The following is a 20,593-nucleotide window of genomic DNA, read 5'->3' as shown; positions in this document are numbered from 1 at the left end:
GTTTTTACCGCAAGTTAAAACACACACAAAAGGAAGACACATAGAAGACAACACGGGTGACACTTTCAAATAATTTAGTTTGGGCGGTGACCCATAAATATATGTACAGATACTCGCATGCTGTTCACAAACCTATGTTATCAAGCAATTAAACAATCTCGTTTCCGATTTGTAGAGCAAGATAGATGTATCGCTAATGCAACTCGAACCTTTATTTTTTATATAATAAGTTTCCATTAGCTCACGCGCTGTTTAATTTCTGCTTCTGCCGAGAATCTTAATCTCACAAAAACGTGGTTTGCCCATGCAGGCCTTGCAGTGCGCTGGCAAATGTGCCACGCCATCATTCAGTAGATTCAGTTCGTATTTCCGGGCTCATTTATTTACGCAGCGTCCAGTCTGTCCTATACAGGAGTTGCCGCACTCAAGGGGAATTTCGTACACCACCCCCGTGGCGCATTTCCCGCAGGACGCGCAATGTTTCTTGCCACAGCCTTGCGAACAGGTCTCCTCGCGAATGGTTCTCGAACAGATTGGAACCAGCTTGACGAGGGCAGGAAAGGCAATGCGTACGCCATACTGGCCTGCCACCTTCTTGAGGTTATGGGAGACATAATGAACCTTAGGAATCACTGCAGGTCGTACGGTTCTGGCACTTTCTTGCTTCTCAAGATCAGTGTCGGAAAACAACCAGATTGTAGAAATGGATCTCCCGACGCTTAAACGCACAAGATCTACCAACGATAATTCAACGATCTCTGTCCCACACTCAAAAACCAAAAAGTTTATGGAAGATAGTCGTTCCAAGTTAGGTTCTATTCCTAATTCTTCCAGCTCCGTCCCTCAATCAAAACCGACGAAGTACGGTAAAGAAAGTCTTTCAAATAAATATTTTTTTAAAAGACAGTAATTTAGAGCAAGCGGTTCCTAAAGTAGGCATTAATTTATCATATGTCATTTAATAGTACTACAGTGGAACTGCCATGTCAATATTATTGCAGTACAGCTACCGGTTTAATATATTTTTGTTCACAACATCCTCCCGGCATTATTTCTTGCAAGAGACATGGCACTCCGATGGCCAAGATTTTCGATAAGAAATTATCGTTTAATTCGATTGGACCGTCCATCTAGAGGCGGAGGGCTTGCTTTGTTGTTAACAGCTAAAGTATGCCACAAAATATACAAATATCCTGCCAGCCTATGTCTACGGAGTCTGAGATACTAGCAATAGATGTAGCTATACCTGTTGTTCCCAATTTTCCTTAGATAATATATATTTTCCCACAGGTGTTCATGATATTCGTTGCCTTGATACCGTTGTCAATTATTGTAGGAAAGAAATTGTCATAGCCGGAGATTTCTATTCGGGTCATGTGTCTTCGGGTTTCAAAACAGACTCATGTGGAAAGCGATTGTCGAACTGGGCAATTAATCAAAACTTTTGTTGATTAAACACGAAAGTAGCTACTTTTATTAAGGGTCTTTCTAAGTCAGCATTGGATCTAACATTTGCCATTTCAAGGATTTCTGTAACTTCCTGGTCTACTGTCGACTCAGCCTCAAATATTGACCATCTACTTATTAGGTTTGATAATGTATGCCCTGTTATTCCCCTAGAGTCTCCGGCGCGGACTTTTGTCAATTACCAGAAATTTTACAGTGTCTTGAAAACGGTCCTCAACACCCAGATAACGGTACCCAATGGCATCAAAGCAATGAGGCTTTCCTCTGTATTAAAAAGCTTCTTTAAAAAGTCTGAATTTAATGTTAACATAAGTAAAGTAGTACCTCTCTTTGCTGGAATTCGGAGTGCACGCAGGATTATACACGACGAAAAGCTGCGTGGAAGAAGTAACATTACAATCAGTGTCTAACAGGGGCGTAGCCAGGGGGGGTAGGGTCTTATGGGGCTTCAGCCCCCCCCCCCACCTATCCCGCAAATCTTTCGTGCTGTCCATGCACCTCCCACCCAAACAATTCCCGGTGCCGGAAATCATTCTGAATTTTCTCTAGAATATCTTTTTCACGCTCGAACAGACATTTCCGCGCGAACCTTGCGAACTCAGGTTGGATTTCGCGGCAGTGCCCATGCACCGGGAGTCACATAATGCAATCAGCCCCATCCGAGCACGAAGTTTCGAGGACGTTTTGATGGCGAACGGGCTCGCCACGGCATCTTGCGTAGGCCGCGCAATCTACGCAGCGCATGGATGTCAATTCCGAAATTTATAGGTATGAAGATCTCATAAACTTTCGATGTGAAAGTTGCATTGACATTTCCAAATTTGTGCTTCAGATTTTCAATTGCGGAACATTGTGGGTTTGATGTTACCAAAACTATTCGACGCCAAAGGTGCACTGACTTTTCTAAAGTATTACATCGGACCATACAACGAGACAAGCCAAATCAACACACTATCAGACAAGTTGACAAAGCCAGCAGCGAGGTCGGATGACATGATGCGTTGTGGTTGTTCATTTGTGCCATCATGACACATAAAAGTATATCAACATTTTTTTTCCACCTACGCCAAAGCATCCGTGTCAAGACACTAAAGTCAGCCAAGGTAACTACGTTCTTATTTATTTTTTCTACTTTGACTTTGATTCGTGAGGACACACTGAGCCTCTTCAATTTTTTTCTCCTCGCTACCCTACCTGCGGGCTGCTAGAGACAGCCAGAGCGCATGAGTTTTTCTCGTGTTGCTCCGGCCACCGCGCGGCGCACTTCGGTGCGCATTCGCTTTTCTCTGGTTGGTTGGTTACAAACTTTATTTCTATTTACAGCTTCGCCTTCAAGAGTGGAACGCGACAGCGTTCCCGTCGACCCGCCAAGGGGTGTAAGACAATGGGCTACGGCGCAGCGACTACGTGCCCCGCATCGGACGCGGTGAGCGTCGAGCAACGCAGCGTTCGGCGCGACAACGAAATGTGCGCCTGAGCAAGCGACGCACGCCTGAGCCTTAGAAACAGCTCGTTTCTAAGGCAACACCGCGTTCGCTAGAGGCGCTTTTGTACCGCTTTGAAGCATCGAACTCATGGCTCAGTGGTAATAACCATTGTTAAACATTTCGGAAACACAACAGGGAGCTTTGCAAATTGGAATAAGTGTCTCGGTTTTTGGCATGGTGAATGGCAGTCAACACCGGAAATGTTCGCCAACATTAGATGGATTAAAGCGCCAGCTATATACTTGGGCGTTCCGCTCGAACATCACCGGCGGAATGAGGACTATTGGCTAGAAGAGGCCAAACGACTTAAGGAAAAAACAACAGATTGGAAAGGTGCTCATCTCTCGATGTTTGCGAGAGCTAGTGTATGTAACTTGTTTTTAATAAGCAAAATATGATACGTTATGCAAGTTTTCTGTTGCTCTCGTTTAAATGTGCAAAGGTTCCATAGAGTTTTTGCTGTGTTCATTTAGGCATCAGAATAGGAGAGGTGCAGCCGCACGAACTTGTTTAGGAGAGTCAAGGACTTAGGCCTGTTATATCTTTTTGTGAAGCAGCTAGTAAACCGGTTTTCTTTCTTTCGAGACGTGCATGACCCCTTTCTGCGCACAATGTGCCAGTTACGACTGAGCAAGCATCTGCCGATGTACGTGGTCTGCAATTTAAGTATGCGTGGTGCTCTTCGAGGGTACCTAAGGGAAGTCGTTGACAGTGTCCGTTTTCTGTCCGTACGTTTTTCTAATGATTATCTCTTTTCGGTGTCGCGGAAGAAATTGTACAGGGGTGTAGTTGACATGATTATGCCGGTTCCGATGTACAGAGCCATAAACAGTGGAGGACAGGGAAACGACGTGTTAAAGCGTGTTAAGAAAATGCAGGTGCAGCCAAGCACTAAATCCTTTTCCTTTAAGTTCCATACCGGAACTTTGCCGGTACGGGCCTTTTTACTAGAGAAGGGTTTTTATTTACCATGGGGAGCAAACTGCCTTAGATGTAAACAATTAGAAACAATTGACCATGTTTTTTTTGCATTGTTGGGCAGGGGTTTTCTTTTGGGACGTTCTTCAAAGAACACTACAGAAAGAATTGCCTTTAAGCCCATTAGGTGTTAGATTTTTGACGGTAGAAAATGAGGACGGCATGCCATTGGACTTAATTATGCTAATGGGCCTCCACTGTTTATGGAGGGCTCGAATGACCGGCTTCTTTTGTGAGACTGACAGCCGGCCTGCGTGGCTGCTCTTCCGGGAAGCTATTTCCAAGTTCATTGATGTAATTAAAGAACAAGAATGTCCTCCGGATTGACTGGCGAGGATTGAGCCCCTCGCCAGATTAAAGGAATCTTAAACTTGACATGGCCAGCCACAATGTGACTGACCACACAATATGCATGCGCACAAAGTTGAATGTGTGTTAGTGTATATTTATGCATCGCTTACCTTATTTCAAGAAATGATGCCCATTTTGTTAGCTTGGTGAAGCTCCCGCAATAAAGAAAAAAAAACTCGTGGCTCAGTGGTAACGTCTCACACTTAGGAGATCCTGGTTCGATTCCCACCCAGCCCATCTTGCAAGTTGTTTTTTATTCATGAAGTGCCTGCTGGGATTTATCGCTCACGGCCAACGCCGCCGACACCGACACCGGCTTTTCTGCGACACGAGCTCCTTAACGCTGTCGCGTTAAAACTATCGTCGCTCACCGCCATCACTGTGGGGACTCGACGAATTGCACCGCGTTCGCTTGAGCGCAACCTCTCCGGAAAGTCTTGTCTCGCAAGTGTAGGATAACGAGCAGTATGCGTATTGTTCTCGATGGACCAAGTGTTACACGTTTTCTTCGATATTCTTTCGGTAGCTACATTAGGTGCCGAAAGTAAGCATTCGATTGCGGCCAACACACTTTGCGCTTTTTCATTTCGGTGCCCCGGCACCACAAAAGAAAAGACGAAAGCCATTTTTGTGGCGCAGCGAATTGTCGTATGTTGTAAGTTCGATTTTGTTACTTCTTTTGCGGACAATAATAGGCCACAGGATGGTTTGGTTGCCGGATAGTCTTATGATATAGTATTGCGATAGCAATTATGTGGACACTCCAGGCGCATTCCAGCCATCGCCGTCGCCTTCATGTTTCGTATTTTGACAGCTGAAGGTAATTCCCAAAAAGAAATTAGTTGCCGTATGGCTGTCGTGTACGTTGAAGCTTGCATTTCATTGGCCACTGTAAAGAGTTCGAGCAAATGGTTCAAAGAAGGACGTGACAATTGCAAAGACGATGCAAGGCCGGGCCAAAGCCATCGTGCAATCACCCCTAACAAAATTGCAAAGGTTGATGAGCTGATGAGACAAGAACGGAGGATAAGCATCGATGAACTGGCATAGCGTGTGAACATCAGTCACGGTTCGGTTCACGCTATAATTCATGAACATCTCGGTTATCCGTTCTTGTGTGCGCAATGGTTGCCCAAGATTGTGAACTACTGCCAGAAGACCGAGAAGTTCAGCGCTTCCTTGACTCATCTGATCCGGTATCACAATAAGGGTGACGACTTCTTGTCTCCAATTGTGATCGGGGACGAACATGGTGCCACTTCTACGAGTGTGAAACACGACAGCAAAGCTTACAGCGAAAACATTCGAATTCACCACCCCCAAGAAAGGAAAGGCCGTCATTTCCGCCGGGAAGGTGTTGGTGACTTCCTTTTTTCGATCGTCAGGGACCATTACTTATAGAATGTGCTAAATCTTGAGAGACTATAAGTTTGTTTCGTCATTGTAAAACGCCAGGTCTGCTGCGTGTCACATTCAAGAACAAACTACGTGGAAAATTGTCGTATGGGGTCATCTTGTTCCACGACAATGCCGTCGCCACGTCACCGATGTGGTTAATGCAAAACTGGCAATGCTCAAGTGGGAAACGCTGCAACATCCGCCATATAGCCCAGACCTGTCGCCTTGCGACTTCCTCTTTTTGGAGCATCTGAAAAAACAGCTCATATGAACCAGATTCGTGTCGGGCGATGGAGTGAAAGAGTAAGCTGCAGACTTTTTGAAGCAGCATCCCAAGGAATTTAATGAGACGGGAATCACGCGACTCGTTAGACAACGGGACAAATGTCTAAATTATCATGGATACTACTTTTGAATAAGGTACCCCGTTTGTCATATATTCGCATTAGCTGACTTTCATTTGAATCGCCCTCGTTTATTTTGCAGGACTCCTGCTTTTTATACATGTTCTCTGTTGCGGCTATAATTTCGGTGCAATTACTCACGACACACGCCCGGTGACAGCTGCTCCTGCGCCATACATTGGAACAAATGACAGCGTCATTGAGATTTTTTACTGAACGTTGCATATGTACAAGAATCTAAACAAGGTTCTTTAATGACAATGTTTCATTATTATTTGTCCTCAACTTGTTCATTTCATAGCCTCTACAGTTTTCACATCAGCGGCATGCACTGCCTTGCTGGTTTCGAACTGATATAGTTCTAAAGTTCGTGTGATATTTGATTTACTTATTAAATAGAGAAAAACGTGGAAGCATTGATATCGATAATCTTGGGCACAATTTTTGGCGCATACAAGTATAGTATTTTATGAAAAAATACATATTTTACTTGTACTGACAGTGCGTAGCGTTCACAAATTCGTTTGCAGCATCTTTAGCAATGACAAAGCAGTTATTATTCATGTATTTGATCCCCAGACAAATTGTTTAAAAGGAAGCTTTACCTCGTGCCCAACTCCCAAGCGGCATATTCAAATACATATAAAACGCAGAAACGCTTTTCTGTGATAACCCCCGAATCGCTTTTAATGAAATTTGTTGCACTTGAGAGAGAACGTTAAATTCTAGTGTCTGTTGGAAGCGGAACTTCAATTTAGGGCCTGAACATTGTTTAAATATTTTGAAAAGCTCGAAAGCTAAAAAAAATAGAAGCACGGCGTTTACAAACTAATAGCTCTGCATCAAGCACACATGTCGCTGTTCAGTAAACGGTATCTATTACAATAGTCAAAGCGGACAAATTTGGTGTGTTAATTGGTATCTTACGTTAATTGGTTACGTTGCGTAAAAGCATTCTGCAAAATCCGTATTTCCATAATGCTAAATGTCTTGAGATTCACGTGTAACATAGAAACCCGCGCCGCTGCAACCGACCGTCCAACGTGGCGTAGTGCCAAGGACCGCATGACGACGTTTAACGAACTTACACAGTTCCACCGCCTGGCTCGAAGGACTTTCCCACCCCCGCACCCGGGGCTGAGCCGAGTGGAGGCGGTGCTCTTCAGACAATTGCAAATTGGTTCTTCACCCATCCCAGTGTTAATGACTCATCTATACCCTAAATTATATGTGAGTGATGTGTGCCGCGTGTGCCAGCGGGAGAGGGCCACCCTGACGCACATCCTATGGGATTGCACCAAGTTCCCCAATGATGCTTCGACAAGTACAACGATTCCGCCGCGACTCGCGGCCGCGGCGGAATGCTACGACCACGAAAGTCAAACCTGGGCCGTCCAGCAGGTCTCGGCGGCTCTTGAAAGACAAAGGCCGAGCGAAACCGACGGAACGTTGCCCCTCAGGGCGACCGACCGCGGGAGTAACACGCGCTGGAGTTCAGTAGAGACCACCCGCTGAGAAGACGTCAGGGCCCGCGTCACGGCGCCATTTAGTCATGGTGTCGTTCTGCAGGCGACTATACGAAGTTGTCTCTCTCTCTATCTCTCTCTCTCTTCCGCTGTAGATGTACTATTAGGTGCAATTCACAGAATTTGATATCATATTTCATTGCTGAGTTACATAGATTTAAACTTGATAGTTTAGATTTGTGAAAATATGCGATTTCGGTGAACCTTTAATAAAGAATTGACACCTAAATGAGAAATTCAAAACCAGCAGTCACTAGAATTTAAGTTTTTCTTGTAAATGCAACAAACCTCGTCAAATTTCGTGCATGGTTTGCCGAGAAAAACGAATTCTCCTTCTCTATGTATTTAGATACGAGCACCCGAGCTAAAGGGTGCTCGTAAGGAGGAGCCTTTAAGGAGGAGACCGAGCTGCAATGTGAGCCCCCCCCCCCCCCCCGAACGAAATTTCTGGCTACGCCACTGGTGTCAAAGTAACTGGAGTGATTATGAATTCCCAGCTGCTGCGTCGAAGAGAACAGTGCCGAATTCCAAATACGAGTACGACGAAAAATATCATGACTTCCTCTCTAAGCCCAGCAACAAAAGAAAGCTCTGTTGAGATTCCTTCTATATAAAAAATTCATACCAACACCAACGAATATTGAGTCGATAATTCTTTCACCACGCGAGATGTCTGATACCTTAGAATTCATAGGAAAGGGCTTAGCGCAACGCTTAACATCACGTTTGCCGAATGGGCTATTAAGGCCTCCCATCGCAGATCACTTTCTGAAAGTCACATTGTCAGAGCTCTCTAACGTCCTTAGATCTCTGCCTGCCTCAGCTCCAGTCCCTGACGGTATTTCCAATGTCATGCCAAAATTGTTGTTTCCAGTGTCTTCTGACGACCTTATCAACACAATGAATTATTCTCTAAAGATGCTTGGATTCCACCAGAATGAAGGGCTGCCAAAATTATTCCGCTGCTTAAAAAACAAGGAGCAGGCTACAATTTTCACAATGTTAGACCTATATCTCTTACGTCAAATATGGTAAAACTAATTCAAAGAGTTTTATATGAGCGTATGATGGATCATATATCTGAAAATTCGTTACTGAGCCCAAGTCAAATAGGTTTCTGACCCGGTCTCTCGATGTATATTTGGAAAACCGCATCCAACTTGCTCAGCGTAGAAAATAAGTTAGTGCTTTAGTGACTCTTGACATAGCAAAAGCTTATGACAGCGTTGAGTTCTCTCTACTGCTGGACAGATTATAGAGCTGCACTTTTCCGAGATATATAACGGAGGATTTTTGAATTTCTAAGAAACAGAAAATTTAATTGTTTTCAAAACGGCTTTTCTTCAATAACATTCTATCAGAGAAGAGGGGTGCCCCAAGGAGCTGTTCTTCCTCCTGTACTATTTAACCTATTGATGAGTTCAGTAAAACTGCACCAGGATGTGAATCTGTATGTCAATGAAGACATCGCATTTTTCGCGACAGCAAGATACATCGATTCCCTTCGCCTTTCTTTGCAAACATATCTTTCTACTCTAGACACGTGGCTTCACAATCTGCATCTGTCACTAAACGTAAACAATACTGCAGTCCTTGCTTTTCCGCTTTCCTGGCAGATGCAGTTATCCCTAGTATATGATCGGAGAACCATTCCACAGGTAGAGTCGCTTAAGTACTTGGGTATCACATATGATGGAAAACTTAGCTGGCCTTCTAACATAGAAAATATTGCAATGAAGACACAAGCAGTAGGTTTAATACATAGAATCACTAAACGGCGTTCTAGTATGCGAAGTGATACACTAATTATGATTTATCGTATGTATATATGACCGATTCTAGAATTTGACTGTTTTTTGTTCTCCGGAAGTTCAAAATATAAAATAAGACCACTTGTTCTTTTAAAAGATAAGCTCTTTCACTATGTTTAGGTATTTCTAGATTAGATGGTAATAATGTATTATACCAGGAAGCACGCCTACATACTCTTCACGCGCGATTCGACATGCTTACGGTTTAAACATACTTAAGAACTTATGAATGTTCTCTACCACGTAGACAATATGCATTTAATAGTGAACCAAATTCATCTTTGAGAACACGTTGTCACAGCTGCATACCCCACAGGTTGTATTTGTGCACGCATAATTAGTACCTTTAAATGGTCGCCTCGGTGAAATCATTCCGCTTGATAGGTCTCCAGAGCCGCTCAAAATTGAATTTGCAGACATTGTTGCAAACAATGCGAAATTTCTGCCCCTGCATATTTTAACCACCATTTACAAGAACATTTGGCCCATTTCCCTATAAATGTAATAGTGACTGATGCTTCTTAGTGTGCAAAAAAGGCAGGCGTGGGAATTTACTCACCATCCCTCGTATGGTCTTTTTCCCTTCTCCAACCAGATTACACATCAATTTTCAGGCCGAACTTCTGGCAATAGTTCTTGCCTTGTGAAAATTACCCCTTCACACTACAAAAGTTATTATCGTCACAGATTCTCTATGTGTATGCAGCAAACTTAATGCGTCTACAAAGTCGACAGCATTAAACACGTTTTACACATTACCTCTGCCTCACCTAAGTTTAGTTCATTCAGTATGGGCCCCAGGCCACCGAGACATTCATATTAATGAAGTAACCGATTCCTTAGCACGAGCTTCTTTAACAGGTCCGGTGATATCTGTGCTGCCTGCAACTGCGCGCATCATTGCAGTCAGAAATAGGCAATTTTCTTTGAGCGAAGACAAAGAAGCCCTGTCATTAGCAAAGTCTACAGATTTTATGCACCTAAATTATTCTTGGAACCGACATTGGTGTGCTAACCGGCAATTCGAAGTTTCATTTACAAGGCTGCGTTGCCGTATTCCAACACTTATTATTTAATTGCGCAGATGTGGCCTGGCGGTATCTCCTTTATGCTGCTTCTGCAATGAGCCGAAATTCATGGATCATTTTTATTATCGTATCGGCGGTTTTCTACTCATCAAAAACGATGTCTAGAAATTCCGCTTCAAAATGTAGGATCAGCTTTAAGCAGTACTGTTATACTCTCCCTTACAGCAACGGTATTACGATAGAGCCGCAGGAACGTTTGCCTAGGCATTTATATTGTCACGTGGTGGTGACGTTGAAGAACACAGTAGCAATACTGTGAAAGACAAAACTAACTTTTATCGGGGGAAACTGTGCCCACAAAAACAGGCTACACTTATAGCACAACGATAGCGGCGAACAAGGTCGGCGATCGTCGAAAATCTGATCAGCAGGTCTAGCGCGTCGGCTTTTATACAGCAGTCATCGAATGTTCCAGACTAATCGTTGGGACCCGCGTGCCTTCCACAAAGTTCTACACCATTCGCGTCACGCGATGAAATCAGATGACACAAGGTTCAGCGACAACAGACAGCGGATAGAAGCATCGATAACTTTCCAGAAACTTCGGATACATGCTGGCGCGTCCCGCAGTGTGCAATAAGATTTGTTAGGCGGCGAAACATGGTCGCCCGATAAATATAAGTACACGTGTCAATATTTTCCTGTGACACAAAAATATTGCCCTATTTGTATTTGATAGTTGCCACAACTGATTTACTTCTACTTCAATTCATAAAATGCTGAAGTAAAAGCCCAATTTCACAGTTAAAATCTTCATAATTTTATTAGTCAACAATTACCTTGCTCATGTTTAAGTATATCATTTACTTTATGTATTACAGTAAAAAGATCTTGTCAGTATTCCTATCAAGGGAAGGTTGACTACTGTACCTCATGTATTAACAGCTTATTCTTCATCTTGGGTTATTCCTTTATTTTCCTTCTCTTGTGTTGTTTATTCATTAACTAATTTATTTTATTTTTCTATCATATTACCACCCGATTCGTGGCATATCTCCCATAGTGTGTTTGTGCCATTACCTGAGCTTTCATCATCGTCGTCATCAGCACGTCGACGGGAGAGAGAGGAGGAAGACGGCTTGCGGCGCGGAGGCGTACGCTCGCTGGGCCAGAAGGACCCCAGCTTACAAGGCCTTCACCCAGCCGCGTTGCAGCTTCCCCGATGGCCTCGTGTCTACTGACAACGAGGTAAGCAAGGACCGTTCGAGGAAGGTTGCTGAGGGGCGGAGGTACCGGCTTGACGGACCCCTGCACCCGGTGTTGCCGAGGTCTCCATCCTGACGCAATGCGGTTTCTGGACGACTCGTGACGTCCCTCCCGGCTGTGAGGGCACGTGGCAGCGTTTCGACAACGAGACACCTGCTGCAGGACTCGGCCGTCCTAGAGCGTCTGCGAGCGTCTCTGCTCTGCTCTACCTTCGTAATCCAGACATTCTGCAAGAGAAACATAAACCGGTGAACTTTTTTTTTAAATTTTGCTGAACACAACTCAGGATGTATATTTAGCATTCTTTTCCACTGTGTTGCGCTTAAGAGCTGCTTGATAACCTCGCGCTGTTTGGTGGGTGCACAATGTCGTACTTGAAATTTGTTGTCCCAACTTCAGTCAGCTGACGTTGAAGTTCTGAGAATTACTGCTATCCCCTTACTCAATAATATTTGATTTTTGTAAAGTACAAATTATGTGCTCTATTTGTTAACTTGCAGCTGGCTTTATTTCTTCCTGGCACTGAGGCAACACCTCGGCCTGTTAAATAAGATACGAACCAATTCGTTACAAACACGCAAGAAACGGGACCAAAAACCCCGTTGAACTGAAGAAACGCACTTCATCATCATCATCATCATCATCGTCGTCGTCGTCGTCGTCGTCGTCGTCGTCGTCGTCATTATCATCATCATCATGATCAGCCCGGTTGCGCCCACTGCAGGGCAAAGGCCTCTCACTTACTTCTCCAACTGCCCCGGTCATGTACTAATTGTGGCCATGTTGTCCTTTCAAATCTCTTAATCTTATCCGCCCACCCAACTTTCTGCCGCCCCCCGCTACGCTTTCCTTCCCTTGGAATCCAGTCCGTAACCCTTAATGACCACCGGTTGTCTTCCCTCTTCATTACCTGTCCTGCACATGCCCATATGTTTCTTGATTTCAACTAAGATGTCACTAAATCGCGTTTGTTTCTCACCCAATCTGCTCGTTTCTTACCCCTTAACGTTACGCCCATCATTCTTCTTTCCATAGCTCGTTGCGTTGTCCTAAATATAAGTAGAACCCTTTTCGTAAGCCTCCAGATTTCTGCCCCGTACGGGAGAAGTGCTAAGACGCTGCTGTCATGCACTTCTCTCTTGAGGAATAATGGCAACCTGCTGTTCATAATCCGAGAATGCCTGCCAAACGCACCCCAGCCCATTCTTATTCTTCTGATTATTTCAGTCTCATGATCCAGATGCGCGGTCCCTACCTGCCCTAAGTAGATGTATTCCCTTACCACTTCCAGTGCCTTGCTACCTATCGTAAACTACTGTTCTCTTCCGAGACTGTTAAACATTAGTTTTCCGCAGATTATTTTTTAGACCCGCCCTTGTGCTTTGCCTCTCCAGGTCAGTGAGCATGTATTGCAATAGGTTCGCTGAGTTACTAAGCAAGGCAATATCATCAGCGAATCGCAAGTTACTAAGGTATTCTCCATTAACTCTTACATCCCCAATTCTTCCCTATCCAGGTCTCTCAATACCTCCTGTAAACACGCTGTGAATGGGGAACCAGCGCTGGATAGGCGGCGCGTCGAAAAGAGTGCGTTGCACGCCGCCCTGGCGACGAAACGCGGCATATTCCAGCCACACAACCAGACGACAGACGCATACGCAGCCGTATTATAGTTCGTATGTTTCCGTTTTCGCGCCGCTTCAAGTGGAGTTTTTGTAAAGAAGCTAGCGCCATCAAGTGAAGAAATGACGAAAGAAGCTTTTTAAGCTTTATACATTTTTCACAGTGCGTCGCGGCGAGCACGTGTGTTTCTTTAACGGTTGCGTCGTGTATGGATGCCATGCTTGCGTGACTGCCTGCCTCGCAAATCTAGCAGTTATGGCTCCGGTCGTGCTGCGCTATGGTTTCGGAAGTATTAGTTGGCCTGAAGATATTCCATATTTCTCTGGCTAGACATAAAAAATTCTGATGTTACTTCGCCACGGCAGTCAATGGAGAAGAAAGCTTTATCGCATCAGCTGACTCGCGCAAGCAAAGGTTTGAGTGCTCGGCTGCTTGATCCGTAACAATTCTGGCTACATTTAGCACTAATTACATTAATTTGCCGGATGCATCTCAGCGCCGAGTCCTCATCCGCATGCGCATATTTATAAACACATAGGTGGCTTAGTCGCGCGTGCGCCGGCACTATGCGCATACAACTCGTATTACAAGGCAGCTTCCCTCCTACATAATTCTTGGCAATGAATGGATAATTTTTACCTTTCGTATCGTTCACTTGGTGCGGTGGCGTTGGAAGGGGCTTGGCGGTGGCATTGCGAAGGAAAAATGGTACATATGCCGGATGGTGCATGCTATTGCTCATTTTGTTTCCGTCGAAATACCGACAGCAGATTCTGCTGTTTGGTACTGTCTGTCATGGCTGACCGTCTTCACTATCGAATAAACCAAGGATACACGCAAAATTTGATTTAGAAACCAGCCCGACACCGCTTGACAGGGCGACAAGACGGGAGCTTACTCCGCTCGCCTGACTGCTTGGATCCAACGCCGCCTCCGTTCTTGTTCGTAGGGTTTAGATGGAAAGACGCAGAAGGATACATCCTCCCTCATCCCGACTTAGTTGTGGCACTTGTATACGCAACAGTATCGTCGGCGCCCTTTTGTTTTCCTTCGACTTTAAGGGCACGCAACGCAATTTTCGTCCGCGGGGGAGGCCGCATTGTGCACGTTCAGACCGCCAGGGCGGCGCTGCAGGCGCCGTGAAAACTCCAGCGCTGGTTCCCCATAGCATTGGAGAGATCGTATCTCCCTGACTGACTCCTTTCTTTATTGGGATTTTGTTGCTTCCTTTATGGAGGACTACGGCGGCTGTGGAGCCGCTATAGATATCTTTCAGTATTTTTACATACGGCTCGTCTGCACCCTGATTCCGTAATGCATTCATTACTATTGAAAAAAGTTATTAGACTCCAAATGTTTTACCATACTTTTATATATAACGTACTTAAGGGTTTTGCAGCAGACGATTGTCAAATGGACTGGCTGGTAGTTACCGACGCTATTTTTATCACCAGACTTTAGTATTCGTACAACATTAGCAAATTTCTGCTCAGACGGAAGCTCTTGCTCCTTTAGGATATAGAAAAGAAAATGTCAAGAAAGGGCGCCGAGGCTTCTGCGAAATATTGTTACAAGGCAAAAGCAGCGCGACCAACACGGAAGGCTGAAATTCTCCTCAAGACATGGCGCCGACAGCCTTCTACTGGTGATATGGAACTTCGTTCTCCTGGTTGCAGTTTGCTAGTCATCCTCTTCGCCTCGACACTAGCTCACCGGCAATAGAGCACTGTCCCGGAGCAAGCTATGGTGGGGCACTGAAAGCGAGCACGCACGTCTTTAATCGAGTAACCTGAACAGCGGCCGTTTTTGGTTGAACTGAAGATGCACCCTGGTCGGCAACAGGAATTTCACACGCGGCAGAGGTAAGTAGTTGTAGGATCCTGTAGAGAGCTGAATAATGTGACAAGAATTTTTGGCTCTGGCCAAATGGACCAGACGATGACAACAACAGCACGAGCGATTTAGCAGGCAAGAAGTTTGGGCGTGTTAGTGGGATACATTCATACTGGGATACATAACGCAAAAAATGACACAGGGACAAGCAGAACACAGGTGAGCGCTCGTCTTGTGTTCTGCTTGTCCTTGTGTCATTTTTTGAGCTATGTATCCCAGTATGAAGCACGAGCGAACCAGGTAAAATTCATCCTCTCTATGGTGCTTATTGTAGCGGAACTTTTGGCGAGGTTTTGAATCCTCGATGTGGACGTGCGAAATCTGACGAGCTTAGGTAGCCAGCGAAACTGCATCGCGAGCATGAGCACTCCGCCACTACAATGCATTCCGAAGTACGGTGTCCAGAAGCGAAACAGGATCGCGGGCAAATAGTGAGTAAAACAGGAGGTGACCAGAGTGTCTTGGAGGATATATGGCAGAAAGACGTCACAGTCGCGGTTATCTACGGAGACGCAAATAGCAAGCATGTCGATGAGTGTTCTGAGGAGGTGTTCGGTAAGGCCGTTTTTCTAGTGGTGGCAAGGAGTGGCTACTTGATGTACAGTAGGGCATAAACGAAGGATGTGATTAATTACTGATGTGATTAATCAATCAGTGAGGAGCTGGTAAGGAGTGCTGTGATGCAGTAAAATATTGCGCAGAAGTAACTGCGTGATAAAACAGACGTTTGGGCAAGTTGGTAAGACATATTTGAAACAGAACAGCGGGGCCTTCACGGGGACAAGCAGGGAGAAACGACTCGGCCGAGCGCTGAGAACAGCGCGGCATTCACGGGGACAAGCAGGGAGAAACGACACGGACGAGCGCTCGACAGCGCTCGTCCGTGTCTTCCGTGTCGTTCTCAATCCTCTAGAATTGAGCAAATGGTTGAAGCGATTTCCTTAGCAATGGCATTGGCAAGTTTCGAAACGGCAGAACGCAAGAAAGTCTTAAATTTCGTATGGTCCATAAATGTGCATGCCTGGTATTCTAAAGATGTTATTTGACAATTGATTTCAAATGACACAGGAAGATGATCACTGTTGGTTGCGGATTCAACCGCTACCCACGACAAAACCTTGATTCCAGCGCTACAAAATGTCAAATCTAACACTGAACGGAAGGGTCCTCTAACAAACGTTACTTGTCCTGTGTTCTGACATGAAAGGTTACTATCCACTCCCAAATAGTCCACTCCCAAAGTCGCTTACCACACAAATCTGTTTTTTGCCCCCACGACACGTGATGCGAATTAAAATCCCCTACAAACAAAATTTCTTTCCCACAGGCAGCCACAGCCCTATCAAGTTGACGTGTACTTTGCACACCGCTGGGGAAATAAGCATTTATAATTGAAAATGGATGGTATCCTGGGAGACATAAATCTATTGCCAAAATTTCACAGTCGCAGTCCATGATTTGAAAAGAAATTTTTGCCTTGTGACAAATTTTACTGGAAACAAGTATCATTAATCCTCCACCTCGCGAGTCTCTATATAATCGGAAGGACCGAAAACCTTTTAAATGAAAATTTTTCTCTGGTGAAAGCCACGTTTCTTGGAGAAGTAAGATATCTGGATTCCATTGAATAGATAGGCAAGATAAATCTGTTGAAGATGAAAATATAGAAGGACAGTTCCACTGCAGCACTTTCAACTGTCCAATTGTGTTGAACGCACATCAGCGGCAACTGCCGCCTTTAGAATACTTTCTGTAAGCACAGGAGTTGGTTCACTCTTTCTTATTTTGGTTTCATAGTTTTTGAAATTGGGGACCCCATACGTTTGGGAGCACGAGTGTCAAGTTCCAAGTCTGTGACAGTAACAGTGTCTGAATAAGAGGGCTCATCCTCGCGTGTTTGGACGGTGGAATATTCTGCAACTGTGGAAGGCGTCTCTACCTCGTTGCTAGGCGTTCGAAGTGTGGCGCTAGATACTGGGCACTGCATTGGTGTCTTAGTGGGCTGCATTATTTGCATCATGTGACAGAAAATGATTTGCGCTAAGCAATCAGAGAGACTGGATATCAATTTATCCATAGCTTTAGCCATTACTCTTTCCACAGCAGAGTCAATTGCTTCTGAGAGGTTAAGATCCATGCTTAGAGTGTTGCGCGCTGTAACACCAGAGTATCCGAAGGCCCTGTCTTTGATAACTGAAATTGCATCTCTTCGGCAGCAACGACGGCGGTCGATTATTTCAAGAATTTGTATTTCTTGAGCGCGAGCTGAGCAGTTCGAATAGTCTGCTGGGTGTTCTCCCCCACAGAGGCAGCACTTTTGAGATTGAGTAGAGCATTCACTTGAAGAATGACTATCCCCACAGGTGCGGCAACGCAAGCTAGTTTAACATCCTCCTGCGCTGTGCCCGAATCTCCAACAATTCTTACGCTGGATTGGACGTGACGCAGGCGGCTCTACACGGAACACAAGAGTCCACACCTTTATTTCAGATGGACATGATGTGCCCACAAACGTTGCAATAACAGATTCTGTCGGAACCCTCTCGTTATTGGCCAGTCGATTGCAACGGTAGGTGGCAATGACGCCTGCTGCGGATAGCTTGTCCAGGGTATCAGTAGGACTTAATCGGCAGTCTACGCCCCGTACAAGACCCTTGGTGCACGCAAGGTGAGGCGGAATAAAAAGCACTCACCGGGGTGGAAGCGAATGAAGTGCATTTCAAGAGGTCTTCTACACAGGTCTTGTCGGGTGAACGACACGCTATACCTCCCCGTCCGAATGCTGGCACATCAGTGATGGTCTGGAAGTGGTTGGACGTGGCCTTAAGTGCCTTCTGGACAGCCTGTGGATTCGTGATCCTGATGGAACCTCCATTGGTAGGCACAAGCGCCACAGGAATGTTGCTGATGCCACTGCGAAAAAATAAATCTATGGGCAACTCATTAGGTGGCAGGGATGCTGACCAGGCGGATCGCGCCTGGCCCGCAGAACTGGTCGACATCAGCTCAAGACGGCTGACGCAAGGAATGCCAATCAACCAGGAACTAAAATATGGTTATTGAGACATCTTTAACCACCCGATACTCAGCCGAAACACCACTGCAGGTGAACGAAACGGTCGCTCTGTCGAGGCCAGCAGGAACCAGGGACAACAGCCCGCGAACAGAACGCTATGGGACGTAGCTGACAGGAACGCAGGAAACTACAGGATTCACGCCGTTTCGCCTCGTTTATGGCAGAGATGTTCAAACTGTGCTAGACGCCATGATTGCGTATGAAGACATCGATCAGCTCGACCAGTTAGCTCCTGACTTCGAGGAGTACAATCAGGCCACGCAGTGCTGACCGTTTGCTGGCTCAAAACACCAGGCGGCATCATTCCCCCTCCCAATGAAGCATCGACTCGATGCTCAAACACAACACGTACAAAGTACACAAATTAGGTAAGGCAAAAAAAGGAAACGCGCTAGCACACATATGGACATGCACACGAGGCAAAAAATGTGTTCTTTGGTCGGGAACCAAAAAACAACGTTTCGCAGTTTTTTTGGAGGACGACGCGACGGCAGCAAAAAAAAAGTTTGTTTCACCAGTACACTTAACATCACCATGTAAAATACCGCTTGAGGCGGACGACATGTACAGTCTCTGCGCGTGGTAAACGGCGCGTGGGCGATGGTAGGTCTCGGTCTGGAATCACTTTAGTTCACGTCACTTACACGTCTTAGTACTGTGAATGGTCCGAAGTACTTGCTCAGTGTCCCGCTGAGGCCTTGCCGTCTAATGGAGGTCCAAACCCAAACTTGGTCGCCAGGCTCATAGGTAACCTGTCGATGGTGGAGATTGTATCTTATTGTATCTGTACGCTGCTGATGTCTTATGTGCACACGGGCCAGTTGACGTGCTTCCTCGGCGTCCTGATTGTACTCCTCGACGTCAGGAGCTAACTGGTCGAGCTGATCGATGTCTTCATACGCAATCATGGTGTCTGGCACAGTTTGAACATCTCTGCCATAAACGAGGCGAAACGACGTGAATCCTGTAGTTTCCTGCGTGGCAGTGTTGAACGCCAACGTTACGTAGGGCAGGATTTCATTCCACGTTTCGCTCTGCAGATCCACGTACATAGAGATCATGTCTGCCAGTGTTTTGTTTAGTCTTTCTGTCAAGCCATTAGTCTGAGGGTGGTATGCAGTGGCCTTTCGATGACTCGTGTGACTCAACTTGAAGATGTTGTCCAGAAGCTTCGCCGTAAATGCCGTCCGTCGGTCAGTGATGATGAATGACGGTGTGCCATGCAGAAGCACAATGTGACGCATAAAAAACTGAGAAACTTCAGATGCTGTCCCACGTGGTTGTGCCTTCAGCTCAGCGTAACGCGTCAAGTAATAAGTTGCGGCAATGATCCACTTATTGCTGGAGGAATACAAGAAAATAGCCCAAGCAGGTCCATTCTAACTTGATCAAACGGCGTACGTGGAGGGTACGGCGTACGCGGAGGGTCACCACCGTTCAAGCCTGCAGGCTTGAACGGTGGTCACTTGCGGCGCTGGCATTTACGGCATCCTTTCGCGTAGCGTTTGACGCAAGCAGTCAGTCTAGGCCAGTAGTACAGTTGCCCTGCCCTGTCCAGAGCCCTTGAGTAGCCCAAGTGACCAGGTGTTGCCTCGTCGTGGCAGGCTAATAAGATGTCGTCGCGAAGGGCTTGAGGCAGTACTAGAAGGTGTGGTATCTTTTGTATAAGATGCCCTCTCGTAGGCAAAATGACGGCTACTATCGGGAAATAGCGCGAGGAATGGACGCCAAGCCACCTTCTAAGCGATCGATGATAGGCCTTAACTCAGCGTCCGATCACTGTTTATCGAGCAGACCCGGCCCGCTGAGGGCTCCCAGGAAGGCGCTGTCGTCTTTTACGCCGGGATTCTGCGATTCAACAGGTGCTCATGATAGCGTGTCAGCATTTTCATGTTTTCTGCCTCACTTGTATACGATAGTGACGTTAAATTCCTGGAGTCGCAGACTACAACGTGCAAATCATCCAAAAGGGTCTCGGAGGTTGGTCAACCAGCACAAGGCGTGATGATCGGTCCACAACTTTACATGGCCGCCCGTAGAGATACGGCCTAAACTTTGTAGTAGCCCAAATAGCCGTGAGGAACTGCTTCGCTGTGGTGGAATAATTGGAGAAGGCTAGTGACAGAGTGCGGCTCGCGTAGGCGACAAATCGTTCAGTCCCGTCTTGCCGTTGCACCAGGATAGCTCCGAGACCGATATTACTGGCGTCGGTGCGTACTTCTGTGTCAGCATCCTTATCAATATGAGCGAGCACGAGAGGAGAAAACAATCGAATTTGTAGTTCC

The 20,593-nt window shown here is 45.8% G+C and overlaps 1 protein-coding gene across 1 annotated transcript in view; it reads left to right on the top strand.

The window, feature by feature from the left end:
- Positions 1-20,593, top strand: part of LOC142586116 (thiol S-methyltransferase TMT1A-like) — a 53,932-nt gene that overhangs the window by 748 nt on the left and 32,591 nt on the right. The window lies entirely within an intron of this gene.

The sequence above is a fragment of the Dermacentor variabilis genome, chromosome 6 (assembly GCF_050947875.1).
Source record: "Dermacentor variabilis isolate Ectoservices chromosome 6, ASM5094787v1, whole genome shotgun sequence".
NCBI lineage: Eukaryota > Metazoa > Arthropoda > Arachnida > Ixodida > Ixodidae > Dermacentor > Dermacentor variabilis.
The sequence above is the reverse complement of the archived record's forward strand: the minus strand, read 5'-3'. Positions and strand labels throughout refer to the sequence as shown.